Here is a 24,518-nt window from a genome sequence, read left to right as displayed (position 1 = left end):
GGATTCCTTTAAAGATGAATCTTTTATGGATCAGCAGATTAATTCGTAGTTATTTATAAAGGAGTTACTTCATTAGCAACTAACTGATCTGTGTGAGCAATCATTCTTCAGTCATTTATTTCAGTACAAGAAGTCACTGCAGAAGAAATGCTATTATTGACTAAGAAGGAAATAAATATTGTGTCAAAACTAAGACTTTTTTTTTTACAGGGTTACAGATATTACACTTGATTCTAACCTTAATTTAATCAAAGCATTTGGCTACTTTACTTTGGTGGGTAAGCTTATGATAGGAAAGATGAAGTAATTATTTTTTAAAGAACACTGAATCTAACATATTTTTGCAAAGTTTGTAGCAACAATTTAAGTACAATTGCTGGGAGCTATTTTACAAAGAAGGATGGGAGATGCTGGCTGCTCAGCTGATGTTTGACAAAGAAGCAAAAGCAATGAAATAGACAAAAAATTACCTTTTCAACAAATGATACTGAAGCAATTGGACATCCAGAGGCAAAGATAAAAAACGAACTTCAGCCTAGGTCTCATACCATATATAAAAACCAACTCAAAATCGATCACAGATTTAAACGTGAAATTTAAAACTATAAAACTTTTAGAAGAAACAAAGGATAAAATCTTTGAGATCTGGGGCTAGACAAAGACTTCCTAGACTTGACAGGGTCAAGCACAATCCACTAAAAGCACAATCTAATAAAGAAATCCATTAAAGAAAATACAGATAACTCAGACTTCACCAAGTTCAGAAGCTTTTGTTTTGTGAAATACAATGTTAAGTGGATGAAAACACAAGCTTCAGACTGAAAGAAAATAATTGCAACCAAACCATTTGTCTGCCCAGAGGACTACTATCTGCAATGTATTAAAACTCTTGAAACTCAGTAGTAGAAAAACAATCGAAAAAAAAAAAATCAATCTGATTAGAAAATGTTAAAAGACATGAAGAGACACTTCACTGAAGAGGATACTCAGAGAGGAAACAAGCATATGAAAAGATGTTCATCATTAGACATTATGGAAATGCAAATTAAAACCACAATGAGATACCACAATACCCCTATCAGAATGGTACAACTGAAAATAGCGGCTATCAAAATGTTGAAGATGTGGAGAAACTGGATCACACATACATTGCTGGTCGAAATGTGAAATGGCATAGCCTCTCTGGAAACAATTTGGCAGTTTCTTATAAAATTAAACATACAACTATCATACAACCCAGCATTTGAACTTTTGGACATTCACTCTAGAGAAATGAAAATTTTCGTTCGCACGAAAACCTGTACATGAAAATTCACAGTAGCTTTCTCTGTAATAGTCGAAACTGGAAACAACTCAGATGTCCTTCAACAGGAGAATGGTGACACAAACTATGGCACTCCCATACCATGGAGCACTCAGCAACAGAAAGGAACAACTGTTGATATAAGAGCCTGGATGAATCTCCAGAGACTTGGTCTGAGTGAGAAAAGCTAATCTCCAAAGGTCACATACGATGATTCTGTTGATAATAACATTCTTGAAGTGATATAATTATAGAAATGGAGAATAAACTAGTGGTTGTCAGAGTTTAAAGACCGGCTAAGAATGGGAATGAAGTAAGCTTGGCCATTAAAGGGCAACATGAGGTATCTTTGTGACGATGGAAATGTTCTGTATTTTTACTGTACCAACGTCAATATCCTGGTTATGATGTTGTACTATAATGTTGCATGAGGTTAGTGATGTGGAGAACACAAGCAAAAGAAATGTAGGAAAAAAAATTAAATTTCCCTTGCAGCCCACTGACTAGTACTTAAGACAAGCAAGGTGACCTTCCTCCAGGAACTCAAGTGCCTCAATGTTAATACTTTGCTAGAGGCAAAAGGCAGCCTTAGCTTGACATTAGCCAAACCTCCAGGACCCTGTAAGTCTTCTTTAACATAAAAAATTGCTTTGGAAACTCCCTTTATCTCTAACCCCCCGCACCTCTAGATATATGTTAGCAATCATCCTCCTCCAAGCACATGGCCCACTGATATACATCCGAAGGGTCTCACGACTAAGGTTTTACTAGACAGTAATAAATGACTTTACCCTAACAGCAGCTAGCCCAAGGTCCTGGAATCCTTGCTTCCAAATTCCTTAGAGGCTTCCCCCTTCCCAACTTGAAAATGTGTAAGTCACTCCTCACAATCCCAGTAAAGCTCTTTCTGCCCACAGGTCCTGTCCCTGTGCTTTAATAAAACCACCTTTTTTGCACCAAAGATGCCTCAAGAATTCTTTCTTGGCCGTTGACCACCGGACCCCAACATTTCACATCAGTTACCACTGGCAAAACTGGGCAAAGGGTATATGGACTCTTTTTCGTTTTTACCACTGCATGTGAATCTACAGTTACCTTAATTTTTCTTTAAATTTATTCTAAAAAATAACATTCACAATGTGTTTATAATTGTAACACAAACTGTAGACAGAAATATTATGAATAATATCTAGATTCTCTTGGCTGAAAATACCATAAATTTCTACTAAACAGTACTTCTCTCAGATATATATAAAAAGGACACCACATAAGTATCTGTTCTCTCTGCATCTGGTTTACATTCTTCATCATCTCACCCTGACTTGGTCTGACCTTGAGGCCATTAAACTTCTGTATCTCTTACCCATATACCAGTATTCTTGTGCTTCTTCTTTAAACAGATCCGCAAGAAAATCTATCTGGGAAACTCATTCAGAGTAAAGAATCAGTGCCTGAAGTTTAAGTGTAAAGGAGAAATCTGCCAGAAGGATCCAGGTATAACACATGAAACCCAAGGATAAGCAATACAGACAGACCTCCCCACGATATGAACAAGCCACTGGAATGATATTAGTAAGCAAGACACATCACAGCATCTCCAGTTTGTCTCTTTCTGTACATTTGCCTTATTTCTCTATCTGAAGTAGGGCCTTATTAATGTTTTTCATCATTCACTGATGCTTGCTTACATTGCTATCTCCCAGCTCCCAAAGTCACCTAACTGAATAGTTGATACCAAAATAGATTCTCTTGTCCCGATGTCAAATTCCTAGAGAAAGAATATACTGTTTTTTCCCAAGGTCAGTTTCCTGCCCTTTATCCAATTGACTGTTGAGTTATGCAGGAGGATGAACATGGATATTGAGGACTCAGATCTAGAGCTCAGTGATATTTACCTTTTGAAAACTATGATGCACTACATAAACAAACTGGTAAGGATTGAATTATAAGCATGAATGAGGAAGATGACTTTAGATCAATCCTCTCGGTGTCTGAAAAATACCACTGCCTACATAGCTTACACACGGAGTAAGGATGGCCTTATCTCTGTGATACAGATGTCAAAAGTTTCTCTATCGGTAATTTAAGGGGATAAGAGTGATTCATCAGTTCCTGCTAGTACCTCCCCCATACTCCTTCAACACTCAATCTCCTGTCCCTGACAACCATGCCCCACTGCAAATTTCTGCAGTGGAAAAGAATCATTAGAGAGGGGTCAAGGTCCTCAGCCTGATCATGGAGCAGGATCAATAAACAGACAAGCTGGGTAAGACTATCCCCTTGAAATCTTAGCAGATGGGAAGACAAAGGGAACAGGGCACTGCTGGCTGCCTAGACATGGGATTCCCAACCTGCGGTCAGTGACCTCAGGTGTACTAGGGGAACTTCTTAGCTGAGTTCCAGCGGTGTTAATTAATCCATCAATATAGTCTTCATTCATTTGACTAACTGGTAACCTATCTAAACATATGGATGCGGCCTTACTCTCAAATTAGATCATTGGCTGTTTTGCCTTAGATTAAAGAAGTGCTTCTTCTAGTAGAAATATCTCCTTGTAGATATAATTTTAAAATAAGGCCCCACTTTAAAAGCTCTATAAAACACAATATATTAAATCTTCACAACAGAATTTTACTCTGGAACACGTTAATTTATAAGCAAAGATATAAAGACCAACAATTTAATATTCAGTAAGAAAAGGTTAGCTCTGGCAGAAAAGGGCAGAGCAAATTACTTAAAACTATCCTAAAATGGAGACCAAGGCTCTTCTCAGTGATAGCTGATGAGAAAGAAACTGTTTCAATATCCTTAACTAGTTGATTGAATTGGAAATCTGTACATGACTCTTTAAATGTTGACTGAAGAGGCCGCTTTTAGATAACAGGTTGGGAACAATGGAAACCGGATCCAGGCAGAAGGGCCCAAAGCGACCCCAAGCGTCTGGCTAAACACAGAAAGGCCCAACAGGTGACCCACCTCAAAACATCCATAGGCCCTAACTAACCAATGGGCTACTTACAACCAGGCACACTTACCAAAAAACGGGAAATTCCATATATCCCCACACCTCCTCACCTTCCCTTTATAAATACAGCCCCCTCGCACTGCCTTGTGGCAGACAGTCTCTCCTCTGCTGTCCTGCTCACAGCTCCCTTGCGGTGTATTCAGTCAACTTCTATTCTCCTTTGTTCTGCCTCAGGTGAATTCTTTTCCCCTCCCGATCAATCGATCAATGACCGCCCCACATTTAGGGGCCCCATCCAATCAGGAGAGATACCACAGTCAGACACCACACTAAGCATCCCCTGGACAGAACAAAAATAAATTCAGTAACTGGCTATCCTCTATATATGTCTATCTCTGGAAACTCTATAGCCATTTCTCCTTGAAAGTGGTTGGATTTCCTTTATCAGTTAATTTGGCAAAACTCTAATGGGATGTGTAACAAAAAATTAACCCAGAGATACCAGTAAAAATGACACACTATGTCCCTACTTTAATGTACCCTCTTCTTTTTTTTAAATTTAAATTCAATTAACCAATGTATAGTACATCTTTAGTTTTTGATATAATGTTCAATGATTCATTAGTTGCATATGACACACCCAGTGCTCATCACATCACGGGCCCTCCTTATTGCCCATCACCCAGTTACCCCATCCCCCCCCACCTCCCTTTCTGCAACCCTCAACTTGTTTCCCGGAGTCTAGAGTCTCTCATGGTTTGTCTCCCTCTCTGATTCCTTCCCCTTCAGTCTTCCCTCCCTTCCCCTATTGTTCTCTGCACTATTCCTTATGTTCCACATGAGTGAAACTGTATGATAACTTTCTCTGCTTGACTTATTTCACTTAGCAGTTCCATAGCAGCTCAAGATCCATAATCCAAAGCTGGCAGTGTGAGATACAAATTCAGTCCCTTTGGGAAAAGAAGGACAAGACGCTTCAGTGTGAAATGGAAAAACGGACTCGGCCACAGTGCTTAATTCCAGGGGCTACGAGTCATCAGAGGATAATGAAAAATACTGACAACTGCTGCCTGGGGCGACAACTTCTATGGAGCTGCTCAGCGATGCAAGCCTGAGGATATGGGCAAGGCCTCAGGACAGAACTGCCTGTGGCTCACTACCCAGTTCGGTATCTCCATATCCCCACCAGGGAGGAGGCCCAAGTCTTCCTTATGAGAGCTGCTTCTCAATCGAGGGCCCCAGGACATTCACAGAAGTAGCTTCACAACTTTTGTTAGGGAGGAAGGAGCCCCAGTCGGTGAAAGCAAAAACTATGTTCGCCTTAGATAAGCCTATGATCTGCACTTCTAAAATGCAGGAAGAAATCCGATGCTAAGGAGGAGCCAAAAACCTACATCAGGATAGAAGTTACTTTCTAATGACGTCAATGTCATGGAATAAATTAGACAAACTATTAAAATATGCATGGCTGGGATACTCAAAGGCATGAGAGCATAACATTCATAAAAACAGCAATAAAATATTGAACAAAGAAGTTACATACATAAAACAAGATGATTCTGAAAAGGAATCCAATTGAACTATGGGAAACAAAAATATAATAAAAATAAAAATAAAACACTGGATACAGGGGTGCCTGGGTGGCTCAGTCATTAGGCATCTGCCTTCGGCTCAGGTCATGATCCCAGGGTCCTGGGATGGAGCCCCGCATCGGGCTCCCTGCTCAGCAGGAGGCCTGCTTCTCCCTCTCCCACTCCCCCTGCCTGTGTTCCCTCTCTCACTGTCTCTCTCTCTCTCTCTCTCGATCTGTCAAAATAAATAAATAAAACCAAAAAAAAAAAAAAAGCCTGGATACATTCTAAACAGAACCCCACCGGAGAGATTATTACCAACTGATAGCACTCAACTCTTCACCTACCACAGCAAAAAGATAAAAGAGATAAAATACATGTAGGAGCAGTTAAGATTCCCACAAGATCTACTGAGATCCTTTATACTTAAACTTCACCAATCTCTTTGAAAACATGTTCTAGAACACAGGCAATGGCAGGGAAAGAATATATGATCAGGTATTACCTAAGAGTTTTCTGATATTAAAGAGAGATCTAAGTATTCAAATTAATAGTACACTTTGAGTAACAAGCAGAATACTAATGATAAAATAATAACAACATAATAGATCCATAACTAGATAAATAAGAGACAAATCTCAGGAAATCAAGGATAAAAGAAAATAAGTTTTTTTAGAGAGGTGGGGAAGGAGGGGCAGAAGGAGAGGGGAGAGAGAGAATCCTAAGCTCCTAAGCTGGCTCCATAACCAGCGTGGAATTGGATGTGGGGCTGGATCTCACAATCCTGAGATCGTGACCTGAGGGAAAATCAAGAGTTGGATGTTTAACCAACTGAGCCACCCAGGTGCCCCTAAAAAAAAAAAAAAAAAAAAAAAAAAAAAATTAAAAGCTAAAATGAAGTCAGTTTATTTACATGTTTTTAAGATTTATTTATTTATTTTAGAGAGAGATAGAGAGCCTGGGTGGGGGGAATAGGAGATGCAGAGGGAGATGGAGAGGGGGAGAGAGAATCTTAAGAGCCTGACTCAGGGCTTGATCGCATGACCCTGAGATCACGACCTGAGCTGAAATCAAGAGTCAGGCACTTAACTGACTGAGCCAACCAGGCACCCCAATTAATCTAAATGTTAATGGCAATTTGATAAACAGTATATTTCTCATTGTCAACAAGAAACGGCAGAGAAAATGGGATAATAGCTTCAAAGTGCTAAGACAAAAAACAATTATGAACCCAGAATTCTATACCCAGCAAAATATAATTCAAAAGGGCAAAGTGAAGATATTTTTAGAAATAAAAAGACTAACAAAGTTGCCACAAACCTTATAATACTGACTTGTTAGAAGGAAGACCCTAAATAAATGCCAGTTTTTTCTTACTGCAAGTAAATGTCAATTGACATTTTATCTTTTTATCATTTTATCTAATTCCCCTGCGACACCCTTACCTCAGGAGCAGGATCTAGATATTTCTCACTCTAACCAGTTTCTTCTCAGTTTACACCACTGCCTCTTCTCTCCACTCACTGCTCTTTAAATGTTTCTGTTTTTCGGAGCTGTATCCATGCCCTTCTCTTATTCAATATTTTGTCTTAAACATGTGAATCTGAGTCACCTGGAGTACTTGTTAAAATGTAGATTCTTGCATCCAGCCCCAAATATACTGAATCAGAATAAAGGTGAACCCTATAACTGTACTTTTTGCAATCAACTCCGGTAATTCTAATGCATACTAGAGTTTGAGAACCGCTGCTTTTATAAGCTTCCTATAAGCATTATCAGGTTCAGCTTTGCTTTTGACTCATAACTTACCAATAAGTCACAAAATTTATATCAGAATCCAACTCGTGCTCTAAATTCCATATGAATATATCTATCCCTGAGCTAAGAATGTCAACTACCTTAACCTCCTCTGTTCCCACCTGTATTTGCTCCCATTTTTTTTCTGTCACTCCTCAACCCAATGATCTCTAGCCATTGCTTACTAGTTCCTGCGCATGCCAGTCTGAGAGTTCATACTTCCATTCCATACCTGGAAGACTCCAACTCCATTAATATCCTGGTCAATCTTAACGTCTTCCTTGAAGCTTTTCCTTGCTCCCCAGCCAGGTTCCCATCTCTGTGTTTCCACACCAAGGTCTCAATCCAGCACCTTGCAGGTGGCCTGAAAACTATCTGTTTACACTTGTCTTCCCTGCCAGTCAGGGGGCACTTGCAGGAAAGATCTGATCAGGGATCGTTTGTCTTTACATCTCAAAGTTGGGTACAGTAGCTAGCTCAGAGCAGCACTTAACACCTGTTTATTAAGTAAAAGGCATAAACATGTGAGTGAATTCATAGATACCTGACCACTGTTCAAAGAATCTACAAATTCCAAATCATCAAAAAAAAAAAAAATTTCAAAGCAGCATATGTATTTTTTTTAAAGGATAGTGTAAGTTTCATGTAAAATTTCCAGACTTCCAGAAAAATCTTATCTTCTATTCTGCGGGAAATTCACATGCTAATGAGCAAATTGTGGTCCTCAAATAAGAAACTCCAAGTAAAATTTTTTATTGCTTTTTCAAGACTCCTTTTGCCATATGAAGCTACAAATGTCAACACAATATATAGAATGTTCCTTGCCCTCTAGAGATAAGGAAGAAGTTTGTGGACATTGTTAGACCTCTTTCTGGTTACTCCTCCTCCCCATGTAACTGCTCTAGTCTCTGAATTGATTTCATGCCTTCTGGTTTTATGAGCCACTGATATTCACAAGTGCTAGACTAAGAAATTGTGGAAAGAACACAGTGCAACAGTTTCCTCTCCCTGAATCCTTTTCCAACACCATTGGATTCTTAAAGTAAAATAAAACAAGAAACTCATTGTGTTTGGAGAATCTTCAAGGATTTGTTGATGTTGTTTTTCCACAGGTTAAGAACTAGGACCATAGCTATATAATGACAGACATTCTGAACAATGTTTCTATAAGAAATTGAAAAAAAGAGAAACTGCCAAAGGAAAATTTTAAACTCTGGATTGAATTTCAAATCCCCTCTAATATTAAAATAATCCACAAATGAGGGGGGAGAGCAGAGAGCATGTGATATTATGACCTTGCCCCTGTGTCTTCTTGACACCTTTGGTGCCTTGTGACTGACATAAATCCGTAAGTCCTGAGGATTCAGATATTTCTTGATATCTGACTACACTGGGGGCGTCATTTAGACAGACAAATATCAAATTTATAAACTAGGGAAATATGAAGCCCAAATATTCTAAAACAAATAAAGATTGAAAGTTATTTACAAATGGTTCTAATAATGAATAGGACTTTGGGAGTGCATTTGAGAATAAATATTAATTAGAATAGCTTGTACTTCAAATGCCTGCCAGTGGAGAGAGGAATCCAAAATCCTCCTCCAAGTACAACAGAACTTCCCACCTTTTTAAAATTATGATATTGATTTACTTCTCTCCCTTACTGCCAGATGCTATTGACATTGAAGTTGGCCAAATCTCCCCACATCAGTCATCTCAGTGGACTGTTCTGGAATTCAAGAATGACCCTTGCATATTACCTTTAGAAAATAGCAAAGAAGTTTAAAATATTGTACACTGAATACGTAGCAACAATGTGTACTGTTCATTCAACTTCTCCGGAATACCTTGCAAATGCCATGTATATTGCCAAATCACTTTTTAAGATATACATTACAACCAATCAATCTACTCTACTGTCTTGTGTTCTCCTCAATTCAACATAACTGAAAATCGATTGACCATCTCTTGTCTATATAATAATCACTCCCTAGTGTATGCATAGAAAGTTTCATTAGTGTCAGAGCAAAATGCAAAGACCACCAGTGTTGATAAAACAAGCAGAATCTGAGGCGCCTGGGTGGCTCAGTCGTTAAGCGTCTGCCTTCGGCTCTGGTCATGATCCCAGGGTGCTGGGATGGAGCCCCGCATCGGGCTCCCTGCTCAGCGGGAGGTCTGCTTCTCCCTCTCCCACTCCCTCTGCTTGTGTCCCCTCTCTCGCTGTGTCTCTGTCAAATAAATAAATAAAATCTTAAAAAAAAAAAAAACAAGCAGAATTTATTGCAGGCCTGTGTCTGGAGAACCAGGAATATCACTCAAGAGACAAGTTCACAGGGTCCCACCAAGTTAAAAGCAAGACTGGATATTGCATATGAAGAGAAAATTTTTCCCAAATTAAGGCTCTGAAGGTCATAACTTGGATGCATAAAGAGAGAACTGTAAAGTCTCTTTGGGATTGGGTATTGCACTGGTTTACATCACAAAAGTGTGGGCAAAGAGATCATGCATTCACATTAGCAAAGATCATCATTTTCCACTTGCAGAGCAAGACAGCAAGTTCATGAGCCAGAACTTTGTTTCAATTGTCTCTGTATACCAACACCATATACCTTGTGCCATGCTGGGTACATAAAGATTGTAAAAAATAATTTTTGAGTAAATGTGAATGCACAGAGACTATGCAGAATAATAAAACTGCCACAACACTGTATGATCCTCAGAAATCCTTGCCTCCGTGAATGATTATTTCCCTGTTCAGCATAGTGCTGTGCTTTTCCATGTCAATGCTTTATCTCCAGGAGATTTTCTACTTTGCTATGGGTCTTTGCACGGTTTATAACTGATTCCTTGCCTTCAATTTATTTTCACACTCTGTTCTCTCTGGACCCATATATAAATCCTGTACAAAAAGGCCTTTTAAATGAAAATGATGTCAAATACTGAGACTGTCCCCTGAGGACATACCTTTTAGTCCACTGGATTAAGGCCAGAATTTCACTTTGTTTCCATCCCTTTGTCTCAATCCCCTTGTTTCTGTTTTAGTCAAGGATCTCAAGGCTTCTTCATCTTTCTCTCACACGTTCATACAGAAAATTAAATGACCACTGTTCATCCTTTTCTCTCAGCAATTTCTCTATCAAAAAGTTGCTACTGACAAATACTTTTGGGGTACAAAGGCTAAGTACAGGTACTACTGATGCCGTCTGGCTTAACAAGCATCTCTGATACATCAATAATTCTTAACTAGGTCTCTAATAATCATATCATCCCTGTGTGCATGATAAGAAGTTTAGATGCCTCCCTCTTCCTAATGTGTCATTGCTCCTCTTAAAGGAGTATGGATGTGCTGGGAGTAAACCACAATGTGGTATAAACGAACAACGAAAACTGGGGGATGATGTCAAAAGGAGAAATAAAATCAAGAGCCAGGCGGATTATCAAGGTGTCAGTTGGAAGAGCCTATTCAGAGCACAGAAAGGAAGAGGCCTGACAGCAACAAAGGCATTAGAAAATCCAGACAAGAGTGCCTATTTGAATTCCTTGCATGCACAAGTGTGGGAGTGGGTGGGAGTTGGATAAAAGAGGTCATTCTCAGAGAATTGCCTGAACCACTGAGGCAGAACTGGGGGGGGGGCTCACTTCATCCATCCTGTGTTTGTAGCCCAACTGAGGAAAAGTGGGGTAAGACAGAGAATCAGACTAGGCAGGGCATTGTCCCTAGCTGTATTATGAGTGGTGCTTTTGATAAACATATTTAAATCTGTGGTAATGTCCTGGAAGCCGCCTTTACTAGTCCCAACTGTATGGGAGGCAGAAAGAGCAATGAACTACTAATAAGGAGACATATTCCAAGACTGCGTCTCCTACTCGCTTAAGGCTTTTGACGCAAATGGTAAATCCACTTCAAGTAAAAAGACAATTAATGAATGCTGTGCATAAGGAACAAAACTCGGTAATGTGGCGGATGCAAAAATGACTACTTTCCTGTCTTCTAAGGGCTCAGAAATAAAGGAAGGGAAACATTCATTCCCATGTAATAACGAGGCATAGTGTTGAGAAGAACTACAGTGGTATAAAGCACAGAGACAAAGAACTGGGAAAGAAGTTCATTCAGATGGTGAAAATATCTGACATCTAAAAAACGTTCTGCTGGAAGAAGATTTTGAGCAGAGTTTTGAAAGATGGAATGTATGTTGCTAGGCAGGTGTGAAAGAAGCGTCCTTTAGGCAAACAGAACTGCACAAGCAAAGGTACCGGGCAAGAGATTCACTCTGACCTAAGCTCTGGGTTTCAGGCAGATGACGGCAAAACTGTGGAGATAAGATGGTACATGGAAGGGATGAGGACTGAATGATGTGGATATCAAGCTGAGGAAGAGATGATCTCCACCGCAAGGGATGAGAGAACCTCCACAAGTCTGTGAATCTGACTGACAGAAAGGCAAACAAACTGAATGCACTGTAAGGTAACAAGGTACAGCAATCTAGGCATGCTGTGTCTGACCAGGGCAGGTGCAATGGGCCTAGAAAGGAAGGGATGGTTACACATATTCTATGGAGGATGAATAGGCAAGATTTGGGGTGGGGGGGATCAGAAGGGAGAAACAAGTACTCTTTGGACCACTTATTAAGTCTGTGGCTTTTAAACAGTCTGCGTTGGGCTTAGTTCCATCCCTCGTCTCATGAATCATGTGGGATTGAGGAAGAGGCTCAGAGTCGGGCTTCCCTCAGGAGTCCAGAATACTATCAGCAGGAACCCGTTAACACTCTCGGATACTTTTCACCTGCCTCTTTCCTGATCCCCTACCCCCACCCCCGTCCCAGTCATGGAGGACCCACCTCAACACTCTGGGTGCCGCAGGAGAGAAACGGGTTTCTCCAAAAGCATGGCTCGCGGCTGGGGAAGCCAGGCACCTTTCCCCACCAGGAGAGGGCCCGCCCCCCTCCGCCCAGCCGCCCTGCCGGAGTGGCGGCGCTGACAAAGTGCCTCTTACCCTCTCTCACTGCGTCCGAAGTCGTTCTTGTTGTGCTCCAGCGGAGTGGGGCATCTCTCCTCAGGTCCTCAGGAGACCAGGACTTGCACGAGGGCTGGGTCCTCCATGGCTGTGTCCCAAGTCAGCACGCCCAGCTCTTCACAGGCTCGTGCTGGTCCCGGGTGGGGTGGGGGGGAAGAAAAGGGGGTATGGCCAGGCCCCAGTGCCTCTAACCCAGTGCACAGGCCGGCGAGAGGATCCCGCCCACCCGCCAGGGCCCTTGCTGCAGGGCTCTAAATCTCACAGCTTGCCCAGAGGCACTTTTGTTCACCGGTGGATGCCGAATTTTAGTTGGTGTAACGACGGACAAAAAAGGTGGGACGATTTATGCCGCCGCTATGCTGACCAACTCCGCGGTTCCTGGTTTTTTTAATTTATTTTTTTATTTGGGGCTCAACCTTCCTTTAAAAAAATCTAATAAGTAGTGTGAAAGGATTTCTATCTAAAATGGAACTGGGGGCTACGAAACGGAGACTCTCCCGCATGCACCCTCACAACAACAGAACTTGAGGCCGGAGAGACTGATTTCCCTAACAGAAGACCCGGATTTAGCTCCTAACCAATGAACATCCAACAAGAATCTATCTCATCCTCGAGCCAATGAACTTACTGCTTGGACTGTGGCTGAACTCCACCCCCCCAACCTCTGCGCTCCTTGCCCATAAATAACAGCCCCCGCAAGCCCCCGTTGAATTCGCTTGGAGCTCGGTACCTTACCCGTTTCCCAGGTTGCGGTTCTTCGGCTATTTCCATATAAACTGAATTTCTGGTAATTGGAGCTTGCCTCAGTTTAGCTTTTTATTTAGGTTGGCGGCACCTTACATTCCCTTGATCAAAGTTATTTTTTAAGCAGTGGGCATCTGTTTAAAAAAAAAAGTCAATTTTTAAGATTTTTGTAAGAAATGCTAGAAAAAAAATAATGTTCTCTTTGTGTTTTTGTTGTTGTTGCTGTTGTAAAATGTTTTTTTTTTTACTTTCTGTATTTTATCATGTTTTGACATCTTAGAAATCTTACTGGCCAGAGAGTAACTCCCCTCCCAGTGCTAGCCCTTTCTTACAGGTAGCAAAGTGCTCCAGCCAGGAATGTGTCTTCCATGTACAAATCAAATAATCCTGAGCCGGTGGTCTCAACCACCTCCTTAGCCGACTCCCACACATAAGCCAATATTTCTTATGCCCTAAATCATCCCAGAGCCATGTACCAGATAACGAGATCACCCTTACAGCCGAAATCCTGCCATAGTTATTCAAACTAGCCAATCCTAAACTATTTTCTCTGCCTTGCTTTGCTTTTCCTGCAGAAACCCCAACAGAGGCTCTGTCCTTGACTTTTCTCTTGTTCCTGTCTTTTGCCACCTGACCAAAACCTGGAGCTTCCTCTGTGGCCCTGCATGGCATGTGGTGACACCCTCTCTGGGATCTGTGAGTATAATAAGCTTTCTCCTTTCAAGCCTCAGAATTCTCATTTCCTCCTGTGGCCACACTCACTTTACCATACCATATCCAACATTTACATTCTTTCTTTTCTTTTTTAAGATTTATTTATTTATTTTAGTGGTCAGGGGTAGGGGCAGAGGGAGAAGGAGAGAGAATCTCAAGCAGACTCCCCCCTGAGCATGGAGCCCAGCCCATGATCCATCCCAAAACCCTGAAATCATGACCTGAGCCAAAATCAAGAGCCACCAGCTTAACTGATGGAACCACCCAGGGCCCCACCAACATTGACATTCTTAAAACATTGTACTTGTCTACTTGAAACTAAGAGGATGGAATAGGTGTAGCAAAATGCCCCAGGAAGGAGGAAACTGGAGCTGCTGGGCAGTGGTGGGTAACATTCAAATGGAGCTTACACATGGCAAGCAAGCGATAAAAAGAAACTCAATTTTTAATGACTTTGTTTTTATTCTAAATCTAACCATAGCTTAAACTGCTGCTTGTGTTTACAGTAATGTGAGCTAAAAATACACTTTGTTAATTAATCCAGTCTGATTTGGGTCTGTTGCCAACTGCAACAGAAACTAACCTACCTCATTCCAAAATTAATACCAATATATGAATGTGATGATCCTAAATTATTCAGTTATCTGAGTAGAAATTAAGTGGAAACCAAGAGGAACTGGTATTTTGGCCTTGGGATTGCATAAGGTTTTTTAAAACAATAGTATAACAGTAGGTTAACATGTTGCCTGCACCTTGGAAAATGTTGTGTTTTTTTTTTTTGTAAGATTTTATTTATTTGAGAGAGAGAGAGAGACAGTGAGTGAGAGAGCACAAGTTGGAGGGAGGGGCAAAGGGAGGGAGAAGCAGACTCCCCTCAGCAGGGAGCCTGACTTGGGGCTTGATCCCAGGACTCTGGGATCATGACCTGAGCCGAAGGCAGCCGTTTAACTGACTGAGCCACTCAGGCGCCTTTTTTTTTTTTTAATCAATTTCACCTATACCACGTACAACAAAGATTCAAGCTATCACATCTAGGCATATATATATATATACACCAATATAAATCTTTAGTTGTCACTCGTTTGAGCCCGAGCCACCAGATACATTCTTCTGGATGTCTCACCAGAAATAAAGTGAACATACTGTAGATAAACAAAAACAAAATCATTACCTGCTTCTCTGTTTCTGATCTTTATTAATGGTACCAACACTTTACAACACCTGTGGCTCAAAAATGTAGAGACAGGTTTGACTGCACTCCTTCCATCAGTCTGCATGTACACCTGGTGTCCCTTATCACTACAGCCTCTTCATTCCCAAGGCTCTCCTCTGGTTGATGCCTCATTTTCTATTGCTTCTAATGGCCTATAAGATGAAATCTCTATCTCTATTAGGTGTCTCTTTCTTACATTGATAATATCCTCATGTCCTAGCCACGTTAAACTTCCCTCCTGCACAAATTGCTGAACACAGCCTGACGCGGGGCGGGATCCCACGACCTTGAGATCATGTTGTTCTTTTGTTCTTGTTGCTGTTGTAATAAGCAATTAATGCTCTCCTGTTCAAACATCTTTAATATCTCCCCGCAGCCAACACCACCAAAAAAATCACCTATGTACCTTACAGTCTGCCAGTTGAGCTTATGCATAATATGCCTGCAACTGAATGAAATTGTCTCCTGCTCCCAAATACAGATACCCAAAGAGAAATATTCACATTTTGACACACTCACTGCATAATTTTCCAGCCTGTATGTATGCTGTTTCTGACCCACACATGTCTGTTTTTATCAATCTCTTATCCTTCAGTGTCTAATTTGTGTTTTATCTCCTCCAGGAAGCCTATTCCATTTCTATCCCCACTATCAATGGCAATTTGTACCTCTATCAGTGTTGGTATCGTATTCTCATTTGAAACTAATTTTTTTATTACCCCTCAAACTATAAATATCTATAGCATAAGGACTATAAGAACTGTGCCTTTAGATCTGCTTTCCAACTGCAAGTTAATGCTTTAGAAAAATTTTAGCAAGTAGTCTTCATATTTTATAGGCATTTTTAAGTCAAGTAAGCTCTTGGTAATTTCAAAAACCAGTTAGGACTATAATATAATCAGTTTAATTTCTGTGTGTGTGTATGTTTATATATTCATGTGTGTCATAAACTGATTCTGAATGTCAGTTCCAAAAGCGAAGTTACATATACTGTTTTGAACAATAGAAATACTACTATATACATGACTGAGTGTATAGCAGATGCAATGTCAGAGAAGATGATTTTTGTCAAAGTTTCAGAATGAGAGTATTCAACAGAGGCTTCATTACACGGACAAGCCTTGAAAAACGAGTAGGCTTTCGATAGGCAGAGGGGAAATTGGAGAAAAAGAGAGGCATAAGCAAAAATGCAAGAATGAAAATAAGTGACTATGGGGGTGCCTGGGTGGCTCAGTCCGTTGAGTGTCTTGACTCTTGATTTCAGCTCAGGTCATAATCTCAGGGTCTGGAGATGGAGCCTGCGATGGGCTCTGTGCTCAGCAGGGAGTCTGCTTGAGATTCTCTCTCTCCCTCTCTCCCTTTGCCCCTCCTGGTGCTCTCTCTCTCTCTCAAAAATAAATAAATCTTAAAAAATAAGAAAAAGAAAACAAATTACTATGCTGATTTTGTAAAGGAATAGGAAGAACCTTGTCAGTTGACAACAGACACTGTGTGTGAAGGAGGAGGAGGAGTGGAGCTGGATAATTAGTGTGAGGTCAAGTTTTGGAAGGCTCTGCAAAACAGTAGAGAGGTTTGGACTTGCTGTAAACAATGGGAGTGAACACAAGGACACTAGAGGTTGCATGAGTAAGATTTTTGTGGCAAGTATCATTAGGAAACAGGAAACAGTTTCTTACAATGGCTGCTTTAGTGATGACAAGAAAGCAACATTCCTTGGCATATCATAGTTGGAAAGCGTAACTATATTTTTTCCTAAAAGAGTAACTAACATCAAAAGATTATACCCTAACCAGTTAAGAAAGCAGATACTAGCACCTAGGAGAGGAAGGCATTACAGAAAAACCCTAAAGTCAGATTTCAGTATGGATCCAATATACCATTGATAAAAAAAGAAAAGAAAAAATCTTCCTGAAAAGGTTTGCAAGACATTTGCTGGGGTAAAATGTGTTTCTCTATTTTGGAAGAGACAAATGAAGTCTTCTGCAAAACACTGACTCAAATGTGGGCAATGAGCAGATGGAATATAAAGAGAGGACAAAAAGGGGATAGGGTGCTCTAGCGATCACAGATGAGTAAACTCTTGCACAACGGTAATATTGCTACCACTAACAATAAACAGACTGCAACAGGGGACTGAAATGCCAGCCCTATATTAACAGTCCTTGTCAGACAGTTATTAAATGGGCTAATAAATAAAACTAAACAAGATAAAAAGATATTTTACTGCCTCCAGAATCAGTGAGTGGGTTTGTTTATTTTTACTTGGTAATTTGGGTTTGTTTTTTTTACTTGGTGGTTTTTCCATACATATTTTTAAATAAATATATACATCTAAAGGATAAAATCAACGAATATTAAGATCATTATAGGGAACAGGGGATTCAAAGTTACAATTATAAGCCAATTTTTAAAGAACAAAGAACATAATAATAGGGGTACACTGTGTTTGTATTCAGATCAATAATTTTATTTTCTAATTTCTTATTTAAAAGATGGCAATGGCATAAAATGCCAGTAGTTAAAACTTTCTGAGATGTTCAAAAGTGACATCAGTACTAAATTCACTTCTGATGCATTTTAATAGAAGAAGAATCACAATCTGAAAAACTGTCAGGGAATTTTGAGATCCTGCTCTTTAAAGTGTAAATATTGACATGAAATTCTACGGATTATCTGCCTTTCAGCTGCTATGCACCAAGTTGCTATGCATGTAAAGCATACTGCCCAGTCAGTTTCACTGAAAAGCCAATTTATCAATAGCCCTGCTTATTGATTATTTTGACTGAAAATGAGTAGAAGCAGTGATAATATGAAGAAAGATAATTTTTGACATTTGAAATAAATGTCAAAAGGCATGACTAGCTAGTCTCAGTTCATGTACTTTTTCTTTCTGGATTCTGAAGTGCAAGCTAAGATAATCAGTTCTGTGATTACATTTTTTTGATCCTAGATACCAGACATTGGCAATTTAAAAGGCTGACCTAAAAGTGTTGAATCATTGATCTTTGACATGGCATTTTCTTTGTCCCAAGATAAATACTATCTCTAATAGGGCTACTACATTTTGTTATTGTAAGGAATATCTCTGATAAGCATTTCAGAATTCAGTGTCAGAATATAGAATAAAGGGTAGGATACAGTTCATAACCTAACATCATATAAAGTATTTTTTGACAAATTACATTATGGGGGGTAGAGGTAATGGATACATTCAGAAACAGTTACTGACATAAAACTAGTAGAAACTTATGTCTGAATAGGGTAGATGTGAGGAACATTGTGATGTGCACCCAGATACCTCTTCAATGTTGGACTTGATGCCCTAGTTGCTGAAAGTGCTGCGCAAAACATGCCTTTGCCTGTCAGTTCCTTACAGATTTGCCTTAACTGCAGAGAGCCATATCCTCTAAGGTTGCATCCCTTTCCAGACAGATCTACATTAAAGATCAGGTCAATACAGATGTGTAAATTTCTGGCTGTATCAGCCCTACTCTAGACAACTCTAAAGGTATATTCTAGCAGCATATGTACTCATGGCTTGGTGTCTTTGGGGGGCTCCTGGGGGGCTCAGTCGGTTGAGCATCTGACTCTTGGTTTCATCTCAGGTAGGGATCTCGGGGTTGTGGGATCGAGCCCTGCTCCAGCTCTGTGCTCAGCCAGAGTCTGCTTGTCCCTCTCCCTCTGCTCCTCCCCCTGCTCATGCTCTCTCTCTAAAGTGAATAAATACAATCTTAAAAAAAAAAAAAAGCTGTCTTTGGGACTGCTTTGCAGCCTAACTTCCGTCTGTCCAATCCTGCTTCCTTCCCTTTCCTTCCGCGTGTGTTGGTCTAAAGGTACTCCTCATTAAACTCCTACCTGGTAAACTTCATCTCAGGGTCTTCTTTCCACAGAACTCAACTCATAGCAGTTGTCATTGAAAAAAAAAATCTTATCTTTCTCAGGAGTTACCTTATTCCCTTCATAACTCAAGTACAAAGTGAAATACATTTTTCTTTCTTCTATATGTGAGAATAAAATTATTTGGTTAAAAGTTTAAGCCAGGGATGGGGCACCTGGGTGGCTTAGTCGTTAAGCGTCTGCCTTCGGCTCAGGTCGTGATCCCAGGGTCTTGGGATCAAGCCCCGCATTGGGCTCTGTGCTCAGTGGGAAGCCTGCTTCTCCCTCTCCCACTCCCCCTGCTTGTGTCCCCTCTCTTGCTCTCTCTCTCTCTCTCTCTCTCTCTGTCAATTAAATAAATAAATAAAATCTTTAAAAAAAATTTAAGCCAGGGTTAAAATTAGTGTATGATTCATTGAAAACATCAAGATGAAAGAATAATCTGATGCTCTGGATGACTCATAATTTTAGCAGATATTTGAAAATGCTAAGAAATCACTTGTTGGAATGTATTTATTTTGTTATGTGTTGAAATACACTACCCTGGTATATATATAGTAAAAGTGATTGGCTTTATGCAGAAGACATCGGCCTTAGAATTTATTAGCTTGTATATTAGTTTTCTATTGCTGTGTAACAACTCACCACAAATTTACCAGTTAAAACAACATATATGTGTGTGTGTGTGTGTGTGTGTGTGTGTGTGTGTGTGTGTGTGTGTATTAGTTCACAGTTTTATGTGGGTCAGGTGTACAGATGTATCTTAACTGGGTCCTCCGCTCAGGATTTCGCAAGACTGAAATCAAAGCGTTGTCAGGAATGCAGTCTCATCTGGAAACAGGACTAAGGAGGAATCCATTTCCAGACTTACTCAAGCTGTTGGCAGAATTTGGTTCCATGTAGCTGGAGGACAGAGGCCCCATTTTCTTGCTGCCGGCCGGGGGCCACTCTCAGCTGCTGGAGATTGCCCTTGGCTCTTTACCATATGGCCATCTCCATAATCAGCTCACAACATGGCATTTGCTTCTTTAAGACCAGCAGAAGAATCTCATTTGAGTCTCTCTTGTTCTGAATTCCTCTTTTCAGGAAAGACCTGAATCCTCTTTGAAAGGATGTTCTTGATTAAGTCAAGCTCAGCCAGGATAATCTCACTTTTGATTAACTCAAAGACAGTGTATTGAGAACCTTGGTTCCATATGCAAAATCTCTTCACCTTTGTGATACCAGGTAATCAAGGAGAGAAATCTCATCATATTTACAAATCCTACACACACTCAAAAGGAAGGGATTATACAGAGCATGTATACACAAGGGGAGAGGGGCAATTGCAGAGTCCGTATTAGAATTCTGCCTACCACATACGGGTTTTGTGTTTATAAACACCCCATTTTCATATAAATTAAATAGCTTCACATTTCTACTTACTTCAATTCATGCTTTAAAGGTTTGCAAGATACTTGGCATACTTTTTTATCTGGTGTGTGTGTGTGTGTGTGTGTGTGTGTGTGTGTGTGTGTGTGTTTATCCAATAATAGAGAAAAAAAGTTATGGGGGTAATGTCCTTTCAGTATCATTGAGTCACAGGTCCACCTGAGAGCAAACTGTATTTGAGTTACTGTTTACTATTGGTTAATGTTCCCAGACATGATGATGTTACATGTTAAATTATGGATTTTCATTTGGTATAGGTGCAAATATTTGGTAGAAAGGATAACCCAGAAGTTACAGGTTATAACCTTGTGAGTCAATAACCAATTGTGTATATAATCTAGCAATTTTATACATTTCTTTTTATATTACTTCTGCATAGCTCCTCAATTTCACTTTTAAATTAATCTCACCATTGTACTGGCTCCCTCAATAATAAATTATTTAAATAAATATTTGACCTCACATATTTGTATGAAGTTCATCCCAATTACATGAGTTATTCAAATGGTTATATAATCCAACTATTTACCTGACACTTGGAAATTTTTTACACTCTTGCTGCCAAAGCCAACCTAAGTTTGAACAGTATATTTCCCCAGGCTTCCTTTCAATTTTAAGTTGACAGAAGGTCCTTCCTGTAATGAGGGATGATCACATACCCTGTTTTTCAAGCTATACCTGCATATATGTAATATAAGATCACATTAATTCTGGCAGAATGTACTCAATGAATATTCTTGAATCAATGACTACATTAATGAAATGAAAGAATGGTTAATTGAGGTGAAGATTGTTAAAGAACAATATTATATAGTAGTCTTGTAAAAGTTTTATAAAAAGATAATTTCAAAGGTTAAAACTCAATTAGAAGTCTAGTTCAGTTGGCTTACTTGGCAGTAAGCCACTCCCTGAAACCAGGTGTGCTATGAAAATGTCAGCACAGGGGTCCCTCGGTGGCTCAGTTAAGCATCTGCCTTTGGCTCAGGTCATGATCTCAGGGTCTGGGATCTAGACCTACATAGGGCTCCCTGCTCAGCGGGGAGTCTGCTTCTCCCTCTTCCCCTGGCCGTCTCTCCCACTCGTGTGCTTGCTCTCTCTCTCAAATAAATCAATAAAATCTTAAAAAAAAATGTCAACACAAACACATTCACAATCATTTTATTGTTCTACAGATCCTTGAGTTTTTTTCCCATTGTTTTTCTGTTCTTCAGGTTATATAATTTCTATTATTGTCTTTAAATTCACCCTTTCCTCTGTCATCTTTATCTCTAATCTGCTATTGAGGACATTCAATGATTTTTCTTTTTTTAAGTTTCACATGTTTTTCGGTTCTAAAATTGCCATGAAACTCTTTTTTAGAGTTTGAATTTTTCTACTGATAATGTATATCTTTATTTTCATCTCAAGTATGTTCACCATTACCTCATGGAGCAATGAGCATGGTTATAATAATCTGTTTTGAATCTTTGATAATCCCAGTGTCTGTGTCATCTCATAGCTGACATCTGTCAATGGTCTTTCCCCTTAAATTTTACCAGATTTTCCTAGTTCTTTGCATGCCAAGTATAGGAGCACAGACTGCACTGATGCCGCATCTTGTTCATGCCTTTGCAGTGACCTCCCTCGGGGCTATTTGTTTTAGGCCCCATGGAGGTTGATGTATGCTCTGCCCAGAATGTTGTAAGGCTTGTTCTGATTTTCCCTGAAGTGGCACACAGAAGGCTCCACGTTACATAACTAGTAGAGATAACTGGCACACAGACGGTGTAACTTTATGTAACTATCCTGTGACCTCCCCACCATGCCCTTCACTCTATAAAAGCTGGGGATTAAGGGCTGCACTTGGCAGAGAACAGGGGTGGAGATTACCTGTGTTTTGGTTAGATGGCCTGCCCAATTCCCCTTGTCAGTAAGTTACCCAGGGTAAAACTCTGTGTAAATGGTACGGAGTGGCTTGCTGAGTAGCTTGCTTCGTTTTTAGTCACAAAGGGCCTTCTTGGTCTGGAGGATACTTTACTGACCCTGCTCTACCTTCTAACAATTGGCGAGCCAGCAAGGAAACTGAAAATGAAACAAGCATGGGTAAAGGAGCCCTCTTGGGGTAAGGCTCATTGTCCCTGGAAGGGAAGGAAGGCTGGTTGTTGTGGGGGAAATCCCAAGCTGGCCAGCTCCCAACACGTGGGGAGTTGGCAAGGTTTTTTGAGTGTTTCAGACCAGTGCGCAAGTACAGGGACAACCTGTACATTGGAGTGGACTCCAGAAGTGTTGGATTGGGAGAGGGGATTGTGGGAGCGTAATGGTCCTCTAACGTAAACACTGTGTCCAGGAGAATCCAATAGCAGGAGGAAAACCTACAGATTGTGGATGTGAGATGGCGAAGATGCATGGGTGCAGACTGCCAGGTACTAGGGTGAGAGCTGTTCTATTTCAAAGGAGATGGGCCCCTGGGGCGTGGGATCCCTGGGATGGTGACTCCTCTGATGGAGAAGACATTGTCCCAGGGGGAGGAGAATGACTGACTTACAGGCATGCCCTTTAGTTTGGACAAAGACCAGACCACGTGTGAGCCTGTGGATGATAGAGAAGGGGTTCCCACTGGTCAGAAAATGATTATGAGGGAGAATTCTGCCACTGAATTGGTGGAACTAACCAGCTGCTTTGAGCAAAGGGCCTAGAAGGAGTGGCAGCTTGGGTACTGTGACTGTGGGATGGTGGGGGGAGATGGTGTTCTGTTAAATGAGTTTGAGATGTCAAAGATGGCCTCAGTCACTGCTTGACGTGCCTTGCGGCAGGGCTTCTGTGCCACAGGCAAGGGTGAGCATCCCTGGTACTTGGCTATTTTGATTGGATAAATGTTAGCATTAGGCTAATCTGGTCTGGCAGGGGGATGTTTCCTCCCTTCCACTGCACTGGACCTCTGGGCAGGCCAGTTTTCCTATGAAAAAACTGTAGGAGATTACACGTGGACCAGGAATGAAGGCCATTTGCGCTCAGCATTTGGGAAACCCAGACTAAGAATTCTCTTTCTCTGGTATGAAAGACTGTATCTTGCAGTGAGCCCCAGGGGCATGGTATGGGGCTTTAGCATTTGTCCTGGCTCTCTAGCCAACTGGCCCAGTGCTACCGTAGCGGCCGTGGTGGCTGACTCAAGTGAAACCGAATCTGTCATAAGGGAATAGATGGGTGGAAAAACAAGGGAGCCTACTGACAGTAAAATGGCAGAAAGGGGGCCTAGCAAGGTCTCTCATAAACAGTTGTGGCAAGATCAAATACTACTAACGGGGAGCTGAGAGAAAATATAAACAAACAACCCAATTTAGTCTTGCTAGGAGAGTGTTGCCTGAGGGAAAGCAGTTCACTCCCCCGAAGGAAGGCTCAAGCTAAGTATGTCACCGAGTGCCCCTCTGCTTTTGGAGGAATTTCAAGGGTTGATATACCCCCTTACTCCTTAGAGAGTAGGTGTTAGGCCAGTGTTGCACTTTAGTGCATGTAATAGGGGGCAAACAGAGGCCCCTTGTTGAATTAACCATTTATTGGGTCTCACACTAACAGACTGTACTACTGTACTAGACACTGAACACATGCTTCCTATGGAAACCCCTCGAAATTCTGGGGAGAAATAAACCCTACTGATGCTTATGAGGGACAAATTATCAAAGTCAGACAAACTACAGATCAGCAGGCTCCCTCCCATAAGAATCTTCAAGTGGTTGCTTTTTCTGGAAAAAGTTTTTAGCTGTAATCAGTGGGATATACAGACCAACTCGGCTGGCCTCCAAATATTTTATTTATTTACTTATTTATTTAGACCTCCAATCATTTTAAATGGGCAAAATACAATGTTTCACATCTAACCCAAACTCAGTTTTAGAAAATGTAATGAAACCATA

The sequence above is a fragment of the Eumetopias jubatus genome, unplaced genomic scaffold, assembly GCF_037043125.1.
Source record: "Eumetopias jubatus isolate StellerSeaLion01/CBP00866 unplaced genomic scaffold, mEumJub1_p1.0 scaffold_11, whole genome shotgun sequence".
In the NCBI taxonomy this organism is placed as follows: Eukaryota; Metazoa; Chordata; class Mammalia; order Carnivora; family Otariidae; genus Eumetopias; species Eumetopias jubatus.
Note: the sequence above shows the minus strand (reverse complement) of the source record.